This window comes from Eupeodes corollae, chromosome 3 (genome assembly GCF_945859685.1).
Source record: "Eupeodes corollae chromosome 3, idEupCoro1.1, whole genome shotgun sequence".
In the NCBI taxonomy this organism is placed as follows: Eukaryota; Metazoa; Arthropoda; class Insecta; order Diptera; family Syrphidae; genus Eupeodes; species Eupeodes corollae.
In genome coordinates, this window is record NC_079149.1 from 49,650,542 (window position 1) to 49,677,342 (window position 26,801).

Sequence of the window (26,801 nt, forward strand, 5' to 3'; positions counted from 1 at the left end):
ATCATATCATACTCATTTCACACAAGAACCATCTCATAACCCCACAAACAGCCCTTCATTTTAATCAACCAACAACCAATTTGCTTCTCAATCTACGACAAGAAGAAAGAAAGAACAAAATAATAAGAAAAAAACATCTCCCAGTATTCTCTTGCCATCCCAATTACCCTTAATTAGCTATTAAAAGCCACAATCTCTAGATTTAAATTCTTCTTAGTGTCACTTGGATTATCTCTACTCGACCCATTGCTGTCATCTCTATGTCCCTTAGAAAGTGTCTCTTATAAATTATGTAGTCTTACCCAGATGTACGTTTAAACAGAAGAAAAAAAGCAAATCCAATTTAATAAGAAGAAACATATTCAATTAAATGAAAATATTAATGGCTGTACAGAATGGGTAAAAAATGACCTTTAGATGTTGTTTAAAGATTTGCAACTGGTTGTAGTCAATAAAGAGCAAAGGAATTCCGCAGCCGCCGCCACCGATAAAATTAGTTGGCAATAATTTTAATAATAATAAATATGCGAATAATTTGACAGTTAATAACAAATCCTACACCACGCGAATACAAAGTGAACAGTGTTGTTATATTTTTTTTTGTTGCGAATAGGTTAGACCTTTTTGATGGGATTGAACCACTTAAGGGTCTGTCACAAAAGTTTTTTTTCCAAAATTTAATTTACATTTTCTTTCATTTATGAAGTCTATGCAACTCATTGATGCAAGAATTGAGGAATTATAAAATCCTTCTAACTACTATTTTGAGACTATGGAAAACACTGTGTACCAAATTATAGCTTTTGTAGAGTTTTTTTTATTTATTTCAATCAGGCTTGCGGCAATACTGTATTGTCAAAAAGTTATACCATTTTATAGAAAGAAAATAGAAGTGCCACTGGTGTATTCTCTCCCTTTTTCAGGTTTTGAAATAATAGGTCCGTTCGCTTACTTTCTGCACTAAAATTCGTAAAAAGAGATATTTTAAAGAGAAGGGGTAAAATTCTCTCACAAAAAGACAAAACTCCAAAAAAGTAAAAAAAAGTGGGGAAAAATTGTACTCTCTGGTGACCGCTTTTTTAACGAAAAACGACGAAATTTTTGAGTACGCGAACAGGATTTACTTAAATTTTGTAACTTTTCGTAAAATTAGACTGTTTTAGGAAGGAATGTACGCGAACGGACGTAATATATCTGCCTCCATCAACTTTTCTGCATTATGCAGATGCAGGCACAAGCATTAATACGATAATGCTAAGCTGAACCATATCACTTTCATGAAAGTGTGAATGACCGACTATTATAAGAAATGTTTGATATGTTGAACTCGAAATATCAAAAATGAAGAAAAATCATTTTGTTCAGAAATGTTATACAAATTGATAAGGTAAATAACGTAACGTTGCCAAACATTTCCTGAATCAAATACTTTTGTTTTTTAATGAAAGGATAAAAAGCAAAGAGAACGAAAAACACTGGAATATTGTATATTGAAAAATTGTGGTCTAATAAAGATGACTATTTGCTTTTTATTTTGATGGTTTTCTTCCTTACCTAAAAAAATACTTATTTGTAAACAAATTATTTGCTTTGACAGTTCAAAATTTTTAACTCATTTTATGAGCCGATTTGTGGATTTTTACAAGTCATAACTATCTGACAACTTTGAATTTAATTTGTGAACACACCCTTTTACTAATCATCGAACTGTCATTGTTAATTTATTAAATATACATTTCCGTTATGTGATGTTGCCGTGTCAGGGAGACAAAGGATTGGTCGAAGTGTCAAAAATATCACTGCCTCTCAGAAGTATGTAACAAACGATCTAAATTAATTAATTTCTACGGCATTCTTAAAAATTGAGCATCGCTTTGACCACATTATAGCGAAGGACTTTTTAAGGCGAGCGACGTACGTTCTTCAATTTGGCAAGTTGTCAAGTCCTTATCTTTCACTTTCACAATCTGCTTTGGAACGATGTTATATTGGCTATTGTTGCAAATAATTACGATCTTCATGTTTGCAAAAGCGAACGATTGTAAATAATTGTTAGAAAAAAAAAAACAGACCAAAGCTGCTGTCTCAATAGCTCAAATATTTCCAACATTTTAACTCATACTTTGCGAAGATTAAAAATGCTCAACATTTTTGTAGAGAATGAAGAAAATCTTGTCTTTTCATTTTTAGTAGTAAAATTTTACCTGTCAGATTTGCACATTTAAATCTTTTTAAATAACGATCAAAATAAGTGCAGTTTGTCAAATTGTCACTTCTAAAAGAACAACTACAATTATAGATTTAATCCATTGCATTGTATTGGAATACTATACTTATGTAGACTTATGGAAAGTCTCCCACTTTAAAGGTCATTCATTGACTTTTAATAGGTGGTTAAATGTTTTGTTAGCTAAGTATACATGTCGCGTGCCTTATAGGGCTGGGCATTTGGCACGACACGTCGCCGTTCCATATGTAATACCACATTAAAAAAACACCAATAAGATGAGCTAAATGTGGACGTAACCTTACATATTTAGTGTGTGAAGTTGTTTTTGACAAACCAATTGGTGGCGTGTTGGCTGGTGGTCGCAAATGAAGAAACTTAAAAATAAACCCCTTACACGGGGTGCATAACCATCACATTAGGCAATATTATGAGGGTTGGAAAGCACTGATGGGCACAGTGAAAACGCTTTTGCACTTTATTTGCATCTTTTTAGCTCAACTTGTCACTTCTACCTGAATAGATTCCTAGTAGAGGTTGGTTAGTGTTCTTGAACAAACACTTGCGTCATAAAATCTCTTATGCAAGACAACACAACGGACGACGACAACGATGTTTTCGTTATGTTCTTTGCCATATGCACCTTCGGCAATTTTGATGTCTTTGCTTAGTCAACGTCATTATTATCATCATCATCCTTATTGCGTCCGTAGTCAAAAATTACAAACAGACATAGAAACACAAAAATGTCCAAGCTAAAAAATTGTAAGTTTCATAGAAACGAAAATAGTTTAGTTTTTCTTGTAACTGTGTGTCGTGTTTTCGGTTCTAGAATTTTTTCCAAGGTAAAATCGATTTTTGTTTTTGTTATTTTTGGTTCTCTTATATATTTTCCTTTTTGTTTGTAGGATTAAAAAGCCTTCGTTTTGGAAAAGAAGGGTGTGGGTTTTTGGATGTTAACGTGAATAGAAACGATTGAAGTTCTGGATCTTAAGATAGCCCAGGACTTGACATTTTATATTACTCATGTATATATTTTTTGTTTTAATTTACTAATAGCCCTGTATAAAGTTAATAATATCTTTTGCGATAAGATTAGATATACAAATATTTACTTCTAAATTCTGAAGAAAGACATTTTGGTGTTTAGGTGGTATTTTTGTTATTAAGACATTGATTAGATTGTTTACCACGAATTTTTCAACCTGTTATAAGCGTCATATAAAAAGATAATAATTTTTATACATTTATTGATTTTATATTTAATCTTAATAATAGTAAGATTTCACACCTTTGAAAAGTCGGTCGGTTCGATTGGTTTTTGAGGTGTGAGTCAGAACAATATATTAATGATATTAAAGTCTATAGTAAGTACCTAATTTATGCATCAAATTCAAACTCAAAAACGTCCAAAGTAAAATCATGTCTTCTAACAATAAAAAAACTATAAATCAAACTATTATTGAGCAACAAAATAAAACATTGAAATTTAAGATGATTAAACAAAAATTCAAAAACATTGTGTGAAACGGTCTTTGAGATCGAAAAAAACGTAAGGAAGATTACACTTGTTTTAAAATATTATTCCAAGAAAAATATATAAAATATAAAATATTTTTGAAAAGTACATAAATTATTGAAACGCAAAAATAGTGAAGAAATACTTAAGAAATTGATGCATACAAAAAATAAGTATTCAAAATTGCAGAGTTACTAACTTATTTTTCTAAAGAAAGTGGATTGACTTGATTGAAATGAAGATAAAACCATGGACTCTTCATAATTCAATTAGTTTGCAAGAATTGTGGTTTTTAACTTCCCATTAGAAGTTATTGTGATGGGTCCGATTTGACGAATTGAAAATGATGACATTTATCGACGTTTTAAGTTCCCTAGAACCCAAATAAAAAGTCTTAGAGAGATTTCTGCGTGTTCGTACGTTCGGGAACCCTCATCGTGGACCATATCTCGAGATTTGTCAAAGGCATCGACTTTGAATAAATTATGTTTTATAAATAATAACACGGAAAGATGTAGAAAGGACTTAGAATTGAGTGACAAATTCGATCGATCACAAATATATCTCAAACCAACAACGCTAGCGAATTAAGTTCAATTGTATAAGGGGTTATTTTTTAGCTATTATCTTTTTGGCAACACTAGTTTAAATAGCTGACGCCAGTTTCTTGTTTTGTTTCACTGTCAAACATCTTCAGTTTGGTCTATAATTTAACCATGAAACGTCTTATAAAAGAAAAACAATACTTGCAAATTTTTTCTGTAAAGAAAGTTCATCGGTACTTCTTACATTTTATGGTCAGCTCATTTTTGTCTCAAGCAGAATTGTCGATTTTGGAGTGAAAATCAGCCAGAAGCATTGCAAGAGCTAGTGACATCCAAAAAAAGTCAAAGTTTGGTGCGGTTTATAGGCTGGTGGCATCATTGGACCGTACTTCTTCCAAGATGATGAGAATCGTAACGTAACTGTGAATTATGAGCGCTACCGTGATATGATATCCAACTTTTTTTTTTCCAAAATGCAAGAGCTTCACTTGCATGACATGTGGTTTCAACAAGACGGTGCCACATGCCGCACAGTACGCGCAACAATGGATTTTTTGAGAGACGAGTTCGGTGAAAATTTTATTTCGCGTTCGGGACCGTTCAATTGGCCGACTAGATCGTGAGATTTAACGCCTTTAGATTATTTTTTGTGGGGCTATGTTAAAGCTCATGTCTATATAGACAAGCCCGCTTCAACTGACGCATTGGAAGACAACATTGAAGCATTTATTCGTGAGATAGCGGCCGAAATGTTGGAAAGAGTATGCCAAAATTGGACTAAGCGGATGGACCATTTGAGGCGCAGTCAACGTCAACATTTGCATGAAATAATCTTCAAACCGTACTATCGATTCAAATAAAGATTTCATGCATTTTTCTTAATTCTATGTTTCTTTTTTAAACTTTCCTATAGCCTTTTTAAAATCACCTTTTATTATAAATTGTGACGTGATTCCAAACTGGTATAAATTCGAAAAAAATCAATTAACGATTTTGTCACCTCGAATATTTTTTGAACATAAAATGATATTACTTCATTACATTTTTGACAGCTTTTGAAATTTACAAAAAAAAATATAAGTGACACTTTTTTATCAATAGAAATAAAACCCTAAAAATACTTAAAATTGGTAAAAATTGATTTTCTACACAAATATCTTGGCAACAATAAAAAATATAACTCTCAAATGTATTATGTCTTATAAGAGAATTGTTTTTAACCTTTGGTACTTTTAGTGTTCAAAATTTTTAATCAAAAAACCATTAATTTTTCAAAATTGTTAAGTTAATTATGCATATATGTATGTATATTGTTTTTAATTCGAGTATATACAAATTTTAAATATAATATAAATGTTGCAAAGTCGAAAATCAAAGTTTTGAATATACTCATCTAAGAACAACTTCTCAATAGAAATAGTTTTTGGAACGTGAACCAACAGAAATAGTAAATCAGTTCAAATACTTAGATTTTTTGATAACTCGTAACCTTGATTTTCGCACACATGTAAAAGAAAAATGCACTGCAGCCAAAACGCGAATAAATCTTATATGGAGTAATTTCTTCTGCAACAAGTAAGTGGATGCAACTGCTAAATTTAGAGTGTTTGATGCAACCATTGAAACATGCCTGTGCTATGCAAATCAAGTGTTTGGCTATCAAAACTTAGAAGAGTTTGAAGTAATTCAACTGGATAACTCAACACCTTCATATGCAATCCATACTGAATCCGGTATGCCACAAGTATTTTTAGAGAATTTAAAATCAAATTCTGATTATATAAAAAAAATTATGAAAAGGCCTGACTCAAAACTTCAAAAACAGATATTAAAATATGCACTTAGACGTCAAATATCGTCTTTCAAAGAATGGAATGATCTAGCTTTTAGACACAGCGTAGACTTCGACCTCAATAATACAGCCCATACCAATTGGCAGGACTTATTCTACAGCTGTATAGCTAAAATAGATGATTCTTGTATTTGCAATGTCTGAATAGAGCGCAAACACCAACAACTAGGCATATATATAAAGAAATTATTTTAACGAAAAACTCAGTCTTCAAATCAAATAAGTGTTATCGTTAAAGCAAGGACTGAAATGCTTTGTTTAAATTATAGACCTCATAGAACTGACCTCCGCCCGATATCTAGTTTGTGCAACCGCAATGAAACCGAAAACGTGTATCGTTTTCTAGCTGTGTGCCCAATCTTACAAGAAATCTATAGACTTTACTTCTCAAAGAGTTTCCTTACTGTTGAAGATACATACGATCTTTTAAATAATAAATATCAGGTTGGAACAATCTTTGTCTCTATGTGAATCAACGTAACAGTTCCATCGATTGAATTTTGAACTAATTTAAATGATGATTAAATAAAATGTAAATCTCTTTTTCTGTTAAAACAAGTTCTTCATTTTTTGTCTGATATAATAATTTAATACTTATATATTTTCTTAAATGTTATATTATTTTTTTTAAATGTATTTATAAATTAAACCTTTTCTTTCCTTTTACTAAAAACTCAAAAAAGCCAATTAGGCAGACGGCAAATCTTTGTCAAGCTTAACAATTCTTATATTAACAAAATGTAAACAATTATCGAAAAATAAAGAATGTATTAATAATAATAAATAATATAAAATTTACATTTCAATTTCGTAAGTTTATTTACGACCCTATTTCGAGATATCAAATTTTGAAAAAAATGTTTGATATTATTTATAAATCAAAAATAAAAACAATAACATTCTTGATCATCAAATATTATTGAGAAAATATGAGAGCTTGTGTAGAAAAAAAATTATTGAAATCGGTTTATTATTTCTTGAGAAAACAGTTCTATGGAGGGTACCCTCCTGAAGCAATACAAACATAATTTTTTTTTTTTGAAATAAAAAAAAATCGGTCCGTTTTTGAGAAGTTTATGAACAAACAAAAATTGTATGGGGACTACTGTTATTTCTAGTCTTCAAAAAAATAGCGTAACGCAAATAGTTTAGGCTGTAGGGGCGAGAACACACAGACAGATTTGGGAGACCCAATTTTTTCGATTTATCTACCATCCTAATGCAATATTTGTCAAAAACTTATTATTTGTCGCAAGGAAAAGTAAAAAATGATGCACAAAATTAGTATGAATAGTTTTTCGATTCTAATACCTTTAGAATAAATTAAGGTGTTGGCTTTAAAAGTATTTACTGTTAACCTAAGATAATGAAATACAAAAACTAATTATAATATCAAACAGACCAAGGCAAGATATTGTTGCTAACTTCTAGTTATTTTTTGAGAATAATGCAATTGAAAACTTTTTTACAAAAAACACAAAAATCTAGAAACGCTAATATGAATTGGTTTTCGACTCAATTGTTATGAGAACAAAGAAAGATGTTGACTTCAAATTGTTGTATCTTCACGCAAAATATTGAATCTTTCTGTAATTTTAAAATTGTGGCGTGTAATGTAGGTGGTTTTAACAACAAATTAACATTCCCGGGGTTTTTTGAGTATCTATATAGTTCCTGTCTATCTTAATTGCAACTATTGGGAACGAGATTTTGAATCGCTGTATGACTGTCTTTGCGGTTTGAAATCACAAAACTTGTTGATCATTGGAGATTTAAATGCAAGAACAACGGCTGAAGAATTTGGTCCAAGCATATTAAATGGAGCTTCTGAAGGAGACTTCGAGGGTGAATATACATTTGTTGGACAACAGGGTAGTTCTGTTATTGATTATGGCATCTTGGGTGGCGACTGGTGGACATTTTTCGAATACTTTAAGGTAGGAAAGGAAAAATTTTCCGATCATCTGCCAATAACGATAACAATTCAAAATAACAAATCCTGCAGTACTCGAGCAGACGCTCGTGATTTGGGTAATAAAATCCTCAAATGGAACAAAACTAAAAAAGAAGAATATAAAACAAAAATGGATGCACTGCTTCAAACAAAACAAAATGGATCGAATTATTTGCCTTTATGTGACTTCGAATCAATCGTCATAAAATCGGCGACATCAATTCCCAAATCAGGTACACTCCATAAGAAATCCGCATGGTATGATCGTGAATGCGAAAAACTTAGAAAAAGTGTTTAGATTTGCTCAACTTGTTAAGAAAAAATGAGTCTCAGTCGATTAGAATAGATTATTTAGAAGCAAATAAGCACTATAAACGGACTGAAATAATAAAAAAGCGAGCTCATGAAGAAAAATTGGCATGTGAACTAAGTCAAAGCAAGGAGGCAAAAGAATTTTGGTCTTTAACTAGAAAACTGTCTGGTAACTACCAATCAAAAGAACAAGTTTCGATTCCCTTGGAAAGCTTACGACTCCATTTTGAATTTCTATTATACCAAACGGATAAAATTTCGTGGAGTTTTGCACAGCCCAACATTGTGGACGATCTTTTAGATAAAGAAATTAGATTTGAAGAAGTCGAATTGATGCAAAGCATCAGGACCTGACGGCATACCGGCCGAATTCTACAAATATAGCTCCCAAACCTTCAAAGATTACTTCGCAAAAGCACTCGACATCATATTTAACTTTGGAACACTACCTGGTCAGTTTTATGAGTCCTTGATATTACCAATATACAAAAAAGGTGACAGCTCAAATCCAGCCAATTAAGGGGGATCACTTTGTTGAACTCGGTGCTAAAAGCTTATACAACATTATTATACAAAAGACTCGAAGAGAGGATTTCCGTGAACGAAAAACTCAGCGAGTTTCAAGCTGGCTTCCGCTCTGGTTGCTCTTCTGTCGATAACATTTTCATCTTAACTTCAATAACACAAATGAAAATTGACCATAATAAAAAGCTCTATACTTTCTTTGTCGATTTTAGGGCTGCATTTGACATGATAAATCGAAATGCAATGTTCTACAAGCTGTACAATTTAGGAATATCTACAAAATTCGTACGTGCATTAATAAAACTTTATCAGCAAACAACAGCAAATATAAGCAATGGCAGAGACAGATCAGAAAGACTGATTGCAAACCGAGGTGTCAAACAAGGCTGCAACCTCAGCCCCTTACTGTTAGCACTCTTTCTCGATGACCTTGTGGAGTGGCTTACATGTGGGGTTGATATTGACAACACAAAGGTAAAGGTTATCATGTACGCGGATGACATAGTCATTCTTGCCGAATCACCATCTTCATTGCAACTGATGATAAACAAGCTCTATCAGTATTGCTTAATATGGGGTCTGAAGGTAAATATGGAAAAATCAAAGGTTATGATTTTCCAAAAAGGGTCCGGAAGAATTGCAAGCGGTGAAAATTGGAAATATGGCGAACGTAAGCTAGAAGTAGTAAAAAAATATACCTATCTCGGATTGGAATTATCGTTCAATTTAAAAATGGAACACCACCTAATAAATAAAGAAGATAAGGCGAAATCAGCAATATGCCAGAATTGGAAAAACATTTTCAGCAACAATTTAATAACTATCAGCACCAAATATAGTGTATTTAATGCTACAGCCAAATCTATTATGTTTTATGGTGCACAAGTTTTTTGGGGGATAGAACGACAGGAGGTAACTGAAAGCCTGCTGCGGTTCTTTCTAAGGAAAATCTTTTACCTTCCATTAAACACGCCAAATTTATGTATCACCTGGAGTCGGGGTTGCCAACAATGTTTGTTTCTGCTCTTAAACTTCATGCAGATTATTTATTAAGGGTGATTAATATGGAAGAATCAAGACTTCCAAAGATGATTCTTAAGTATGCATTGAAAAAGAAAACTCTCTTCGTCAAAAATTGGGTTAAACTTGCCGGAAACTGTGGAATGACGATTAACTTGTCAGAAGCTAACTCAAACCAGTGGAAGAAGATCTTTTATGAAATAATTCAACTGACTGATGAAAATGAAAGATATGCCTTTATCGAAAAAGCTCGCAGTTTAACAGACAGAAAGTATTATTAATTAATCAATTACAATCTTAATGAAAATAACTAATTTAAAAGCTGTTTCTCGTGCTACAACATAGGGACCATTTTCAAAATTAGAGGTGAACTCATCAAATTAAACTTTACTCCACATCGAACGGCGGGGAACTGTAGTTTATGTAATCTGCAAGAGAGCGAAGACATTCTTCATTTTATTGGAGTTTGCCCCGTGCTTAAAGAAATAAGGCGTCACTACTTTGGTTAAAATGTTCTACTCATCGAGGAAGTAAAGAGTTATCTTAATGGTTTCGACTGGCAGCTTCTATTCAACTATTATAGTAAGGCCTATGCTTATAGAACAAGGATAATCACCGAAAGTTTTTAATTAGCTATGTAATAATGTTTGTTTTAGCATTAATTAAAATTTTAATTTTTGATTTAACTAAACTAAAAGTCATTCCGTTTTAACTAAACAAAGTCATTCCGTTTTAACTAAACTCAAAGTCCTCGAAAATTGTTTTAAAAATTGTAATATTACAAATATTTGGCAAAATGTATCAGTTAAAAATCAAATTAATGTTTAAAATTTAAAAACGAATTATTATTAATATTGTATACTACAGACACACGACAAACTTTGTCGTGTCTTAATTTATTCATGTTCACTATTCAATACAATGTATAAAAATTTGTTTTTCATGAATAAAATTTATCTATCTATCTATCTATAAACCTTCCAGGCATTTTTATTCCATATCGAGGCGTTTAAACTTTATTACATTGGACTTTATTTTTTTCGCGCCATTTGTGAATCATTATGTTCAAGAAATTCCGATTTAAAAATTTTGTTTCCAAAAAAAAAAAATTCAAATGGTATTTATTTTGTTCTTGGTACAACTGGAATCGCGTTCGATAATTGAAATCTTAAAACTTGTAAACCTTTAAAAACTTGGTTTGGCGTAAAACTAGTTCCTAAGACAAACCCTATCTTTTGGTACGTCACATGACTGAGTTTGGACTTCATAGCTGAGAGTAAAACGAAGGAAGTAGTTAAGCATCGAAGTGGACTTATAATGGTCAATAGCATTTATAAAAATCCACATCGAAAGTCACTTCTCACTAAAAATAATACGGCTCAATTTTTTGTATTAAGTCAAATCTTTCAAGCTAAATATATGCCCCTGAAGTATCAAAACAATTTACAATGCTTTATTTTGCCAAGGCCAAGAATATAAAGATTAACTTCTGTATTAACTTGATTGATTTTCTTACTTTTTTCTATAAAATTTAGCAACATGTTGTGAAATTTTCTATAAAAACAAACATAACAATATAGACGCATCAGTTTCAGCAAGAGTATCTACGACCACAATAAAACATTTTGCGAGATATTCACATTCATTATGACTAAGAGTTTGAATTCCGATGCCAATATTTTATTGTTATGTATTGCATGTACTATAAATAAACAAATGAATTATCCAATCAAAAAAAAAACAACAAAAACAAAAGAAAACAGAAAAATTATAGCAAAAACAATTTTGCTATAAAAAAAAATATTAATAATAATTCAACCTCTGCCATTATCATGAAACTTCCGCTTTCAAATATCTGACTAAATATTATTTAATTTTTCTTTTCATTTATTTATTTATTCATAAAACACAACCCGAACTATTATGGTGACCATACATACATTCTAGATAATGCAACAACATTAAAAATGCTAATTTCATAAGTTCTGTTCTCTTGGGTAAAAAACTCAGAGGGTTTAAATTTGTTTTAAATCGTCAGGGTACGTATAATTCACTCCTCTCACGGAAATACTTAAGTGCACACTTTTAAATATTAAAGGCATTCTGTTGACACTGGGATTTTATGGAACTAATTACCGCATCTTAAATCAATCTTCCGAACGAAAAAGATTGTTTACTCTTCAATTAGTACTTATATTTCATTTTTGTATGTGCATTATATACAATTATTGAAAATAAATAAAATATGGCCACCTTAATGATAAATAATCAAATATAAAAACAATCTTATTCTAAAAACAAACCCATAACTGGCTATGAATAGTTAAACAACAAATTGCAATGACGACTCAACAATTCATTCAACTTCGCCATAAACATATTGTACTTTTTACCTTACTAATTATTGTTGTCGTTATTATATTTTTTTTTGAATCAAAATATATTTACTTTTTTTACTTAGTCTCAAAATTATTCATCATAATGACTTTTCCAATTGGCACGAACACCGTACATAGTTCAAGTCAATTGTTTTTGTAAATAACACAGAACTGAGTAACGAAAGTAAAAAAAAAAAAAAAGAAAAATTAAACGATTGGAAATAAGGTCAATAAAATAATTGTTGACAAACATGACTTTTTAGGTTTTGTTTATGTTCTGGCTTTTTTCTGTTTCCCTTGATAGACCTTAATAATAGGTGTCTGGGACTTTGAGATATGCATATGTTCACATACATATATGTAGTGTATGCTAATGTCGTGCTGGGAAATTATTATTGTTTTCTAATTTTATTTGTTCGTTTGTGCTAATTGCTTCAAATTTTCTTGGCATGGTGCTGATTTTAAATTGATATTTATGAGAACTAAAAATAATTCGCCCAGTTGAACTCTAAATGCCAAGCCTTTGCACACAAAGTTATGAATAAAATAAAATAATTTAAAATTTTCATTCAGATGTTTTAGAGAAAAGTTTTATTAACTTTATGGCTAAAACACAAACACGCTTCAGCTTCGGCTTCGCCTGACGTTTACGAGTTCAGCCATAGGAATTCAATGCATGCTATCACAATGGAGCTTCGACCTCACGTTTCGTTTGACAATCGTAAGGAAAAGAACGTAATGTAACGTAATGTGACTCCAAACGGAAGCTCTAGTTCAATTATCTGAACATTTGCTTTGTCTGACAGCTCATCAGCTGTAAAAAAATGTCAACAAACAAAATATTTGCTCTTTGGAGGGATGAAATAATACAAATGTCATTCAAAGCAACCTCGAAGCAGGCCTAACGTAACGCAGACGAAGCCGAAGCTGAAGCGTGTATGTGTTTCAGCCATTAAGCTCTTGTTTGTAAGTCTGTCAGTTTATGGCCTTATCTTTGATTGTCAGCACTTAGCTATCCATGTTGTTATTAATGGAGACAGTTCATAAAGAACCTGGGCCTAGTGACAACGCTCAACCATTCCTGTGTGCGAGTAATGTTGTCAGAGATGGAAGGGACCTATACAGTTTATATGACGAATACGAACGGCTAATTTGAGAAAGCACTTTTCATGACAAGAATTACTCTTGGAGAATTTGTCAATCCCTCGCAAGATTAAGTACCCGTTGAAAAAGTTAGGTGGCACAAGCAGGGATTGAACCCAAGACCCCTTGCATGACAGTCCATCGCACTTTTTTTTTAAATTCATTGTTATTAGTTCATTCTTAAACCTATCTTAAAGCTAGACAAAAATTCATAAAACTAGCCTAATTATCCATAACTTACAACTAACTTAATGGTCCCATACGGAAACTCTAAGTTAAACTATAACACTTAAAACTAATGCCTTTCGGCCCTAAGATCTATTTTACTTCAATTTATATTTTATTTATTTCTGTATTTATTAGAAAATTTTGCAAAACTTAAAACTACTTAAAATAAGGTCCTTAAAAACCGTCAATACACAAAAATTTGTGTGCAAATATGCTAGCCGAACACTTTCGGCAACTCCTCAACCCAGAAATGATGCCATCTATCTGGCAATATGCAACACCTGGTATAACCAATGAAATATTGAACTCGCAGTTTACTGCACAAGAATTGGACCAAGCGTTATGTACTCTGGAAGATGGGAAAGCAGGCGCAAACGGTATCCCAGCCGAATTTTACAAATATGGCACTTCTGCACTTAATGATCGACTTCTAACGATGTTCAATAAAGTCATAGAGGGGAATTTGGTAGTGAATGAATTTCAAGAAGCTGTTATATTCCCAATATATAAGAAAAGATCATATTCGGATGCTTCAAACCTCGGGGCATTTCCTTCTTGAATGCAACATATAAAATTCTTACAACGATGATGCAGAAAAGGCTCAACAAGTGGATTAAGTCTCAGAACATACTGAAAGAGTTTCAAGCATATTTTAGAGCAGGCTACTCTACAATGGACAATATTTTTGTACTCCGAAGTCTTGCAGAAAGCTTTATCGCTCAAAATAAGAAATTATATGTATTTTTCATCGACTTTCAAGCGGCATTCGATACAATAAATAGAGGTGCCTTATTCTACAAGCTATATAACGCGGGGTTATCGATGAAATTTGGACGTGCGCTAGAGAATCTCTATAGAGGAACTCGAGCGGCTGTATGGAATGGTGCATAGTTGTCAGATTGGTTTGTGACCTCATCGGGAGTAAGGCAAGGCTGCACATTGAGCCCCACTTTGTTCTCACTTTTTATAAATGACCTGATTGATTATCTTCCTGGTGGCATGGATTTCGCAGGAACACATATGAAGGCCTTATTATTTGCAGATGATATTGTCATGTTTGCGTATTCGCCGGAAGCGTTACAGCTCCATGATAAAAAGGTTATATAATTACTGTTGCTTATGGAACTTAATCGTTAATACGCAGAAGTCTAAAGTGATGATATTTAAAAACGGTGGTGGAAGAAATGCTTCTAACGAGAAATGGTCATTTAACGGAGAAGCCTTAGAATGTGTGGTAATGTTCGAAACAGGACTATCACCTTTACACATAAAGACCTTGAAGTTGCAAGCCGATTTTCTTCAGTACATATTCAATTTATCAGAATCCAGATAAGTCAAGAAGGTAGCTATCAGTGCCATACACGAACGAAACAGCTGGTATAGAGAGTGGTCAAAACTTGCTGAAGAATGCAATTCAAGCTTTGATTTAAACCTGTAAAACATTGGTAGTTGCAAGACTCTCTTCTACAATGTAATCTCGAAGGTGGATGAGAAATGTAGAGCTGAATATATAGCTGAAGCCTCCAGTTCCATCTACAGAACAGTTTACAGTAGATTAAATCACAATTTGGCAGGGAAAAACTATTTTCGCGACTCTAATAAGGTTAATGTTATCGCTACAATGGTCAGACTTCGCAGCGAGCTTATCAATCTGAACTTCATGCCTCACAGACCTGATCTACTATTAGAATGCAGCATTTGCAACATGAGAGAAAGAGAAGACGTCATTCACTTTTTGGGAAGATGTCCAACTCTGAAAGAAACCAGAAGAAACGTTCTTGGGAGCGATGTTTTATCTGAAGAGCAAGTCCTGGACGAATTGAATCATATGAACGTTAATATACTTTATGAATATTGTGTAATTGCGCTCAGATAATAATAATTAAGAATAATTAACGAAGATTTTTGATTAAACAAACCTTTAACTGTATCTTATTTGAATTTTTAAATTTTATTGGTTTCCATATAATTCCTTATTTTAAACACATATGTTATTTAAAACGGTTATATCTTTGTAATTAAATTAATATATTATAGTTGTCAATCTGGTAGACGGCAAATGCCATGTCATAATGATTTTTGTAAATGTAAAAACGTATTTATTGTTAAATTCAAATGTTAATCCAATAAAATCCAAATTTTCTATCTATCTATCTAGTTCCTTAATATAAAACTTAAAGCTAACTTAAACTACCTATTCTACCTATAAACTACTTAAAACTAGAACAACCACAGCTTTTGTCTTTTTTTTTATTTTTTTTTTTATGTTCCACGTTTTTTTTTTTTTATTTTTAATTTCTTTGTTTTTTTTATTTTTAAATTTTTATTTTTTATTTTTTTTCGTGCCACCATGCCTATTCTACTTAAAACTAAACCCTAAACATAAAACAAGTATGTAAGCCGGCCAAGGCTTAAAACCCCATCCCGACTACCCACTATCAAGTGCCGATTGAAGCCACCAAAACTGGTTCTCCTGCTTCGGCCTATTAGTTCGGTCCCGTTCGGACACAGCCCTACTGAACCGAAGGAGCTCCACTCCGTCTTGTGCCATGACGTCCCGATTGTACGGGAGTCGCCTATCCACGGTTCTTCGTCTGACGTGGTAGATTAACGGAACTGCCAATCTATCCTGTATCAGACCGCATTTGTCTAAAAAGAGGAATGCCTCTGGTGGAATGAAGCCGCTCAAGCGTGCACTTTCAAAATACTCGTCGTTCGAATAGAACGCCCCGAAAATTAAATTGTTGGTCGAAAACATAGCTCTTGCAATGTGACCTCGAACGAGTTTTATCACAAAATTGTCAATTCTGTTGATTCGAGCCCCGTTGTATAGGACCTCGTTGGGAAGGGGCAACGTTGAACCACACAGGACATCCATAAACAATCATTGGCCGTATGAGGGCCATGTAGCAAATCACCTTTACTCTGGAGTCAATCCGACTGCTAAAAACAGCCGTTTCGTCAGAGCGAAGGCTCCTCTGGCCCTGGTCAGAGCAGCATTTATATGTCTATCGAAATATAAATACTGATCTAACCAGATACCGAGGCACTTCATTACACTTTTGCTCGCTAATGGCTGCCCGTGAAGATCAACGATTACCATCTTGCGCCAATTCTTACACGTATCCCTCGTGGTCCCAGCCAACGGAGTCCGGAACAGAATTGTCTCCGACTTCTGGACATTTATTTTCAGTTTCCAGTCGTCGCAATATCGCTGAATCTTGTCGAAATCACGCTGCAAGAGAATTCTAATAACCTCAACCTTTCGGGCCGTTCTGAACGCAATTAGATCGTCGGCGTACGCAATTGCCTTTGTAAGACTACCTATCAGATCGCTGGTGTAAATGCTGAAGAGAATCGGCGAATTCACCGCTCCCTGTTGAAGACCATTTTTAATTGAGAATGTTGTGCTAGAAGTTACATTGCCACTTTTGACAACAAACTTTCTACCGTCAAGCATATCATAAAGTATATAGAACAATGCTTGCTTATGCCAAGCCTGCTAAGTTTTAGGTAAAGACCCTTTCACCATACGGTGACAAAGGCCTTTTCCAAATCAACCAGGACAGCACCTGTGCATTGTTGTTTTGATTTATTCCATTGGATATCAGAAACGAGTTTAGACGCAGCATGAATTGTGTCATGACCCGCCTTGAACGCGAACTGTTTTTCCGGAATAATTTTGTTGTCCGCAGCCCACTTAATCAGAGCCCTATTAATGATCTTTTCGAAGACTTTGCTGATGCTCGGAAGAAGACTTATCGACTGAAGATTTGACGGGTTGGAGTTGTCCTTTCCCTTTTTCGGGAGAGGATGAACCACAGCGGTCTTCCAATGCACTGGATAATATGCATTATTGAGTGCATTGTTTAAGAGTGTGGTGTAAATGTTAATTGCTTCCGTCGGTAAATGTCTCAGTACAACGTTGGATATACCATCGACACCTGCTAACTTTTTGTTTTTTATTGAATTGAAGATGAGCTGAAGCTCAACCTTCGTCACAAACAATGGGGTTGCTCCCCTTTGCTCGGCGATTATGGTATTTGTCAAGGAATCGTCATTGAACCGCATGAAACCGCAGTTCTCAGATCGCCATTGTGTCATATAATTTCGAAGGTAAAAGTGATTAAGTAGGGCTCTGTTTTCCAGGTTGTGGTTGGGGCGAATGCTAACATTCACCTTGTACACTTGCTGGAAAGCAGCTCCCACCGCCTCAACTTTTTCCTTCGGATCTTCAATTATGTAAAAGTCAAAGTCAAAGATGGCTTCCTCTGGATTTATTTGCGCTGTCATGAGTACGTCTCTGTTCTCTTCAGTTCTTTGGAGTTTAAGACACGGAAGGTCATTATCGTTTTTTTTCCTGAATATCTTGTTGATTTTGGGGAACATACTAGGGTCACTCGAATTAACTGACCGGATCTTGCGGTCCCAGTACTTGTTAATTGATAGCCTGTAGTTCTCCTTAATCAACAGATTGACATTTTTTATTGACGACTTCAGTGTCCTAACATCCAAGTCGTGTGGGTCTGTAAGTCGTCTGTACAAGTTTTTGAGTCTTGTCAGTAAGCCACTCTTGTGCCTACGTAGTGCGTCAATTGTCGCGTTTCTGTAAGCCTACATTTGGTCCCGTTCTTTGTACTTTGGAATTGTCCGTTCCATCGTTCGTTTTATTGTTTCGTCCATCTGTTGTAAATGTTGGTCAATTTCTGTATTTATAAGGTTTCTGGTGTTTGGTGGGGCTATGTCACTCAAACGAAGTTCTCTCGCTAAGGCGTTGGTGAAACGAGGCCAACGCATCTTACTGTAATTGTAAGAGTGCGTTGCAACGTATTCTTCCAATTCCACGCGTTCGTTCGGAATCTGCATTACAGCAGCCAGTCCGCAGTGATCACTGTCGTACTCGACTGTCTGTAAGCAGTTTCGAGGTTGATTACCCACTTTGTCTGTAACTGTCAGTCTGGTGTCGTACAGCAAAAGATCCAGAAAGGAGCCACTTCTTGGATATGATGGCTTTTCAGTAGCCAGCAGGTCGACGCCATATTCAACGCTGTAAAGATTCATCAAATTAAAAAGATTGTTACCTCTGGGATTATTATGTTGATTTCCCCAATCTTCATGTTTTGCGTTCAAATCACCGGCCAAGACCATCACGCTACGGGTACTACTTATCTTTAAAGTTCAGTGTAAATATTTTCAGTAGCTCACTTATTTCCAGAAAATCCTTATTGTTGTTGGACTTCACATTTCACTGTGTTTCAAAGGAATCATGAACAGTAATCTCGTACGATTTTCAACTGAACAAGTCGAAAACCTTTAAAAAATAAAATTGTGATTTTGGAACCATTCCATTGCTGACATTACTCCCACTGAAATGTACTACTTGTTATAACGAATTCGAACTATAAATAAGGCTATCAGATCAATTTTTTGAAATATGTTCACATGAAAATACTGTTAAAAACAGAATTTTTTGGCTAAAAATGAGGTTCGGATTCGAAGTCTTCGTGACTTCAAATTTGTTCGTGCAACAACTTTAGTTAGCATCAAAAGTTTACATTTGTTTTTCAAGGCACTACGTTCAAATTACTGAAACGCTGACTGAAAAAAAAGAGAAACGAGTAATGACTAGTATATTAGCCTGATGAAAATTTGCATTCATATGGTAGTTTCAGAAACTTAAAGACCCAAGGAATACCACTGGAATGGTTATAGGCAAGTACGGACCTTAAAACAATTAAACTTCTTTGATCTTACTGCGCGTGAGTAATGTTCTTCAGGAATGGAGTGGATTTACAGTTTTAAGCCGAATTTGAACAACACATTTGGAATTTTCATGACAAGAATTAATCTTGATAGATTTGTCAATTCCTCGCAAGAGTCAGTACCCATGAAAAAACTTTAGATGACACAGGCAGATATTGAACTCAAGACCTCTGGAACGAAAGTTCAACGGACTGAAAATCATGCTACGGCTACATTACTCCGTTGGAATGGTTCTTTGAACCTCATTATATGAACGTATAATGAAAAAATGGAAGGACCAAGAACCGACCCTTGAATATTGAATATGATACCTGAATATTTATATTTGTTTTAAATCAAAAAACTTATGTAAGTTTGAGATTGATAGTATCAAAATCCACAGAACAATCTAAGTGTAGAAACGCCACAAACACTTTTCTTGCTTGTTTAATGCGTTAAATAGGCCGTGGTTCTGCTGTTACCTGGCTTGAAACCTGATTGTTTTGAACTAAAATATAATTATGGAAAAGAAATACTTTTTTTTTTATTTGCATAATTTTTATCAAAAACAAAGATTTTAAAATACATAAATTTCCAATAATTGAGATTAAAGCTGTACGTGTACAGTTCTTGTTGTTTTTTTGTAAGCTTTTGTTTAAAATAAATACGGTTCCACAACAATCTGTAGAGAACCAGCGCCTGGTGACTTACAAATCTCGACTATTCCTGTTTGAGAGTAATGGTGTGAGGTATGGAGGGGACCTACAGTTTTACTAAGCCGAATTCGAATTCTTATCATAAAAGGAATTATTCTTGGAGGCATCGCAAGAAGACCTCTGGAATAACAGTCCAACGGACTAACAATCATTCTACAGTACCACGTTCGAATGGTTCATTGCATGAACTTATAATCCAAAATTGGAAGGACCAGGTATCGACCATTGGGGGACTCCACAAGAAATTGATAAGAAACGGTATCAAATGCAGTAGAATAGTCTAAAAGCACCGGAAATGTCACTCTGTTATCGTCTAACTCTTTTCTTGCTCGTTTGATATGTCAAATATTGCCCTTGTATTACTGTGACCTGACCACCTAAGACCTGATTGTTTTGAGTCATAAAATAATTATGGAAAAGAAAGGCAGTAAACTGTTTCTTTTCTTTATCTTCTTATTGTAGAATACTTATTTATTCATTTCAATAGTTGTTATCAAAACCAAAGTTTTTAAAAACAACGATTTGTCAATTCATCGCAAGAGGTAACACCCGTGGAACAAAATTTTGGGTGGCACAGGCAGTGATTGAATCTAAGACCTCTAACATGAAAGTCATACGCACAATACAAAGCGCTTTTGTAGTTAAGTTTAAGAAGGACTCCATATTGATATATTTGTGTAGGACAATGATCCAAAATCCACTTGCTAAGGCACAAATAAATAGTCTAAAAATAACCACATCAGTGTTTTGGAATAGTACCCACAGTACCCGATATCAATATTATTGAGAATCCGCGATGTAATATTTTAAAACGAGTAGCTTATTCTAAATGTCAAAACCCACAAGCAATTCTCAGGAAAAGATGCCAATTTACAGGATCTACATTCGGTGATACTATTCTGCTCTAATTGTAAACAAGAGCCATACAACGAAATGTTAATCAAGGTATTTCGAGTTGTATGAATGGAGATGTAAATTCCTTAGCATTTTCTTTCATACAATTCCAACTGTCAGAGGATCACATTACTATGATTTTTACCGCAACTGCATGTAAAACTTTAAATAAATAGAATCCATATAAATTTGCCAAATTCCAAAACCATTTTGCAGATGATTGATTGGTTGAAAGTTGAAAGATTTTATTATTCTTTTCAAAATACTCCAACTCAATTATATCACTTTTTTGGCACGAGTAGTCACTTTGTTGGTAGTTAGTTTATTGGTCCTTAAAAAAGTTCGAACTTTCCATATCCAATGTATCATAAATATCAAACGCAAGTGGGTACATTTTCAAGGAGATTGCTTTTTGTAAGTGACAACTTATGGTTATGATTAGAAACCACTTAAAAGGGAAAGTATATAAATAAACTTAAAAGAATTGTGGTTTTGCACGTAATGTCCACTTCCACTTGATAACGATGGTGGAAATATTTTCAAGTTCTACAAACATATTGTTCAGCGGTAGTCTTTTGAAAGTCAAAACTACTTGTGGAAACATCTTAAGTAGGTGTATAGTTTAAAAATATATATGCATACTAGCTGACCTGGCAAAATGTTGTTGTTTCTAACGATTTCTAACATGCAACATATAGTTGCCCATGAGAAAAACATGGATTTTCCAAATCTTAATTTCGAATGGACATTGTTTGAAATTGAGATTTATTTATAGACATAGCAAAAGCTAAACTGTAATCTTCTCAAGGGTATAATAGAATGTGACGGTAGTATTGGAATACGTGGCAACATGACCACTTTTCTTTTTAACTTTCCAGTTAAAATGGTTGCTTCAATTATATTTCCTGTATTTGATTAATAAACTTGTACCGTTGCATAATTGAGGTGTATTCAAAGTACGCAGGATGATAATAAGTGAACCAATCTTTAATCGAACATTATGCGTTATCTAGTGAATTTTAAAATTTAATTGAAAAATGTACACTATCATTTTTATTAACAACAGTATCGATTGATTTAACAGACATTAGATCGACTGGTAACAACTGTTGTATGGAAGTCAATTTGGTCAACATCAATATTTTTGGCTTACAAAAAAGCCCGATGACTGGGCCAGTTAAGATTCATGTAATTATTCTATATACAGATATGGACATTTAAATAGAAACACCAAACAGAGTTTTAAAAATTCATTTTTTTATTGACTTAAAAAGATTTTTTTTCAAGTTTGGTCTTCATTTTCTTATTTTTTTTCTTTCAAACTAAAATCACCCATTATTTGTAGTAAAATTATAACATAAAATATTTAAAATTCATAAATGTAAAAAAAGGAACAAATTTCGTGGCCAATAAAATAGGTACACAGATTTAAAAAAATAAAATTAAATGGAAAGCTATTTCGGATTTCAAAATTGTTTTATTGTCTGGTAGCCTGGTCCTTAGCTTTAATTACAGTGAGACATCTGTTGGAGATTGAGTCAAATAATCGGCAGCATCTGTCAATTGAAATATTGTACCACTCCTCTTGAACCATCCTCCACAGTGCGGTTTAATTTTTTGTTAAATGTTCCCCAACCGCACATTTTAAATCTCCCCCAAAATGTTCTATGACCGTTACAATACGCTGATTTTTTTATCCTTAAAATACTTTTGAGCAGATTTGGATGTGTGCTAAAGGTCGTTGTCCTGCTGTAGAACAAATTTGAAAGGTAGGTTCTCGTCCGCATAATCGTATCCTTCATGATATTCACCTTCATATTTTGATCCATTTTCTCTCAATCAAATGTATTGGTCCAACACCCGCCATACCCAGAAAATTAACCCCAAAGTATGATACTGCCGCCACCATTCTTAACCGTTTTTTGGATGTATTTGGGATTCAGTTCTTTCAAATTAAGCCTTCTAACGAATTGTCTGCCATCACTTCCGAACAAATTTATCTTTGTTTCGTCTATCCACAAAACATTCCTACACTTTTTGCCTCCCTCTCACCCACTCCAATCAAAATGATAGTGGACGAATTTAAACTGCGGTGTTATATTTTGTTTTCCTTAGAAAGGGCACAATTCTTGCAATCCTTTTGAACAAGTTAGCTTCAACAAGTCTTCTACAAACAGTTATGGAAGTTATTGGAAGTTGTAGTTTGTTTTTTTTATTTCCCTTGAAGACTTGTAAGGATCCTTTTTTGAGGCCCAAATCATCTTCCAGTCTTCTCTTGGGGATGTTTTGCTGGGTTTTCCCCTCTGTTTTTTGGGTCTCAGCTGTCAAATTTCTCTTGCAATCAACTTGAGGGATCTCACTTTGTAAAACTAAAATGACAGTTTTCTCTTCTAAGGAACAATGTTTACCGCGACCCATGTTTTCCTTAGATTTAATTGTAATATTATTAAAATAATTTTAAATTACTTCCTAAAGTGAACTTATTGTTTTATAAAACAATATTTTTGATACTAGTTAAATATTAAGGTCTGTGTTGCAATATGTTTCTATTTCATGTCCATAAAAAACACAGTCTTACCTAAGGATCGGTTCATCTCCAAACAATCAACAAGCAAAAATAAAATAAAACCCATGTTATTTTACATAACAAAGTCTAACTTTTTTTTTGATAATGGTTAAAACTACTTCTAATCCATGTTGTTATTTTACTTTGGTCTGTCTCTGTGTCTATTTTAATGTCCATGTCTGTATACCGAAAAACACTCTGAAGAAATTAATTTTTTTCTTACGAACAGTCCAGAAATTGTCTGACAGGTAAATGCATTGCGTATTTGGTTGCACTTTTATATTACCGGTAAAATATCTGGTAATTATTCGGAAAATATTTGTGCTGATGGATTATTTCGTAATTGTACGCGCATGTTTATGGTCAATCGAAATGTTTCAACACTTCGTCATAAGAATAATTGTTCAAAACATGCATTAATCTCATCCGCGAAAGTAAAGCAAGACATAACTAGCAAGGTCTGACGGAAATTACCAGACAAACGCAAGAGAGCACCACTGAAAAATTTATCATTGCCGTTAAAATCTTGAATAGTTCTATGCAATGCTTTGAGTGAATATTTGAGAGCCAGTATTCACTCGCCCAAATTATAATTGAACTCTATCGTAATACTGCAGCTATTCCACTATTCTTTTTTATGTTACATATTGAAAAAGTACAATTCACAAAGTTCAATTAGCCTCAGCAACATGTGGTGGTTATGCTATTAAATTGTACCTTATATGAAACTTTTGGAAGTTTGACAAAGCGCTATCTACCTGTTAGAATCGTTTGTAGCTAACAGATAATTGTGACTGTCAAATAATAGACATAGCTATCATAAATTGAGATGTAAGCTATCCTATCTTTCAAGTTGAATCAAACTGTACACGGTGAACAAATTTGATTAAAATCGGTTAAGTAGTTTAGGAATACTTTGCAAACAAACGAAAGCTAAAAAATTAACATATTTCCTAGTCATTAAATAGATACAAAAATTAAACATTAAAACAACTACAACATTTAATAGTTCATAACATTTTTTTTTAGTATTTTGTTGCCCCACCCTTACTCTTAATTACAGCTTGACATCTATTGGGCATGGAGTCAACTAAGTCGACGGCATCTCTCAACGGAAATGTTTGCCGTTTTTTGTTTTATAACCCGCCACAACTCCGTTTTTTTTTATTGGAGTGCCTCCCAACCACCTTTTTTAAATCCCCCAACAACTGTTTTATGGGATTTAAATCAGGTGATTGGGATGGCCAATCCATAACTTAAATTTGTTCGTCTATATAATATTTGTTTGCGAGTTTCGACGGGTGCTTCGGATCATTACCCTGCTGTAGGATCCATCTTCCGCATATGGCAGCATTGTGTTCTTCATAATATTAACAGACGCTACTTGATCTATTTTGCCTTGAATAAGATGAATAGGTCCAACGCCATACCAGGAGAAACATCCCCAAAGTAGAATACTTCACCTCCATGCTTTACAGACTTGATGGTATATTTAGAATTAAGTTCATAGCTTTTTGGCCTTCGAACAACTTGCCTGTCATCACTTCCGAACAAGGTGATCTTCGTTTCGTCAGTCCACAAAACATTTCTTCATTTTTTAACTGCTTCCGGTCCGGTCCAACTAAGATGTTCTTTTGCAAATTTTAAGCGAGATGATATATTTTTTTTTTTTCTTAAAAGGGGCACTCTCCTTGCGATTCGCCCGTGCAAATTATTTTTGGAAAATCTCCTGCGAACTATTCTGGAAGAAACTTCAAGCTGTAACTCGGCTCTAATGTCTTTTAAAGACTTAAAAGGATAATTTTTTGATACACGCATAATGTCTCTATCTTCTCTGATGGTCGTTCTTCTTGGCTGGACCAATTGTTTTTTTCCCTCGTTGGCTTAATTGCGCTTAAAACTAGCTTGAGAGATCTGCCAACTTTCTCAACGTAAAATTGAACTCTTCTCTTCTTTGCTGCAGTGCCTTCCACGCCTCTTAATCTCAAAACTTTTAAACTTTATATAAATTTATATATAAAAAAGGAATCCAGACCGTACATAAGCTTGGATAATTTAAGATTTTTAAAATATTATTGAATTTTTTAAACTTAAAAATAAATACGTCTTTATTATTGCACTGTTTCTATTTTAATGATTAGGCAAACTATTTGTATTGCTATTTGGCCTATTAAGTCCCAAAATTCCGTCAAAATTTGGTGAGCAAAATTGTTATTGCCAGAAAATAAAAGCAATGCCTTGAAAAGATACATACTACGAACGTATACCTACATACTTCGTGATTTATTGAACTCATTTAATTAAAGCTGTTTTTATATTTGAATCCTTTTAAAACATCGATTGAATTATTTAATGCAATTTAAAGGTGCTGTTTTGTATCGCCATCAAAATTTTTGGTATGGATTTTTGAGCACAATTAAAAATCTGACCTTTCAACTAGAAGCATATGTACATACGATTTTTTTTCGAAATTAATGCAAAGAGCAATAACAAATCTATTTATTCTGCGTACTTCAATCTGACATAGAGATATAATGTAGGTAACTAGTCTAATAAAGAAAATATAACCGATGTACATACATATGTACATACGGTACATTGAATTCCCTATCATTAACTCGAATTTATTTGATTGTTTAGGAAAAAATATTAAATTATTAGTTAAACAAACAACATAAGCTACAGCAACAGCATTTCTTCTCTACCATACAAGAGAGTTATCATGCAATTAACCTGATGACCTTGTACAACAGAGCTTCAGTTGATACATACCTAAAAACCTAGATATTTATATTTACCAAATACCTATAAAAATTGTCAAACCTTAGATTAAAACTAAAAACATTCACTTATTCTTACAAAACAGTGTTCGATAAGAGAAGAAACAAATCCCTTAAATTGATATAGAAATTACTTGTGGTTTATGATAACAAGAAAAATAAATTAAACCAAATATTTTTCTGGTATTGTATGTATTGACTAAGATTCCATAATGTAAACTGATGATAGCGATAGGTATACATATGTACATAAAGTTAGGTATTTCTATCTAGGCACCTAAACTTATTGTAGAGAAAAGAAGAAAAAGAAAAACATCAGGTATGTAGGTATAGAACAGCAATAAGTATAGGTACATGCATAAAATAATATGAAGATATTCAACATCTCTGGACTTAGAAG

At 33.4% G+C, this 26,801-nt stretch overlaps 1 protein-coding gene across 2 annotated transcripts in view; it reads right to left on the bottom strand.

Annotated features, from left to right (window-relative positions):
• The window catches only part of LOC129952926 (arfGAP with SH3 domain, ANK repeat and PH domain-containing protein), a 61,322-nt gene that overhangs the window by 33,080 nt on the left and 1,441 nt on the right, over nt 1-26,801 (bottom strand). The gene's annotated exons all lie outside the window — the stretch shown is intronic.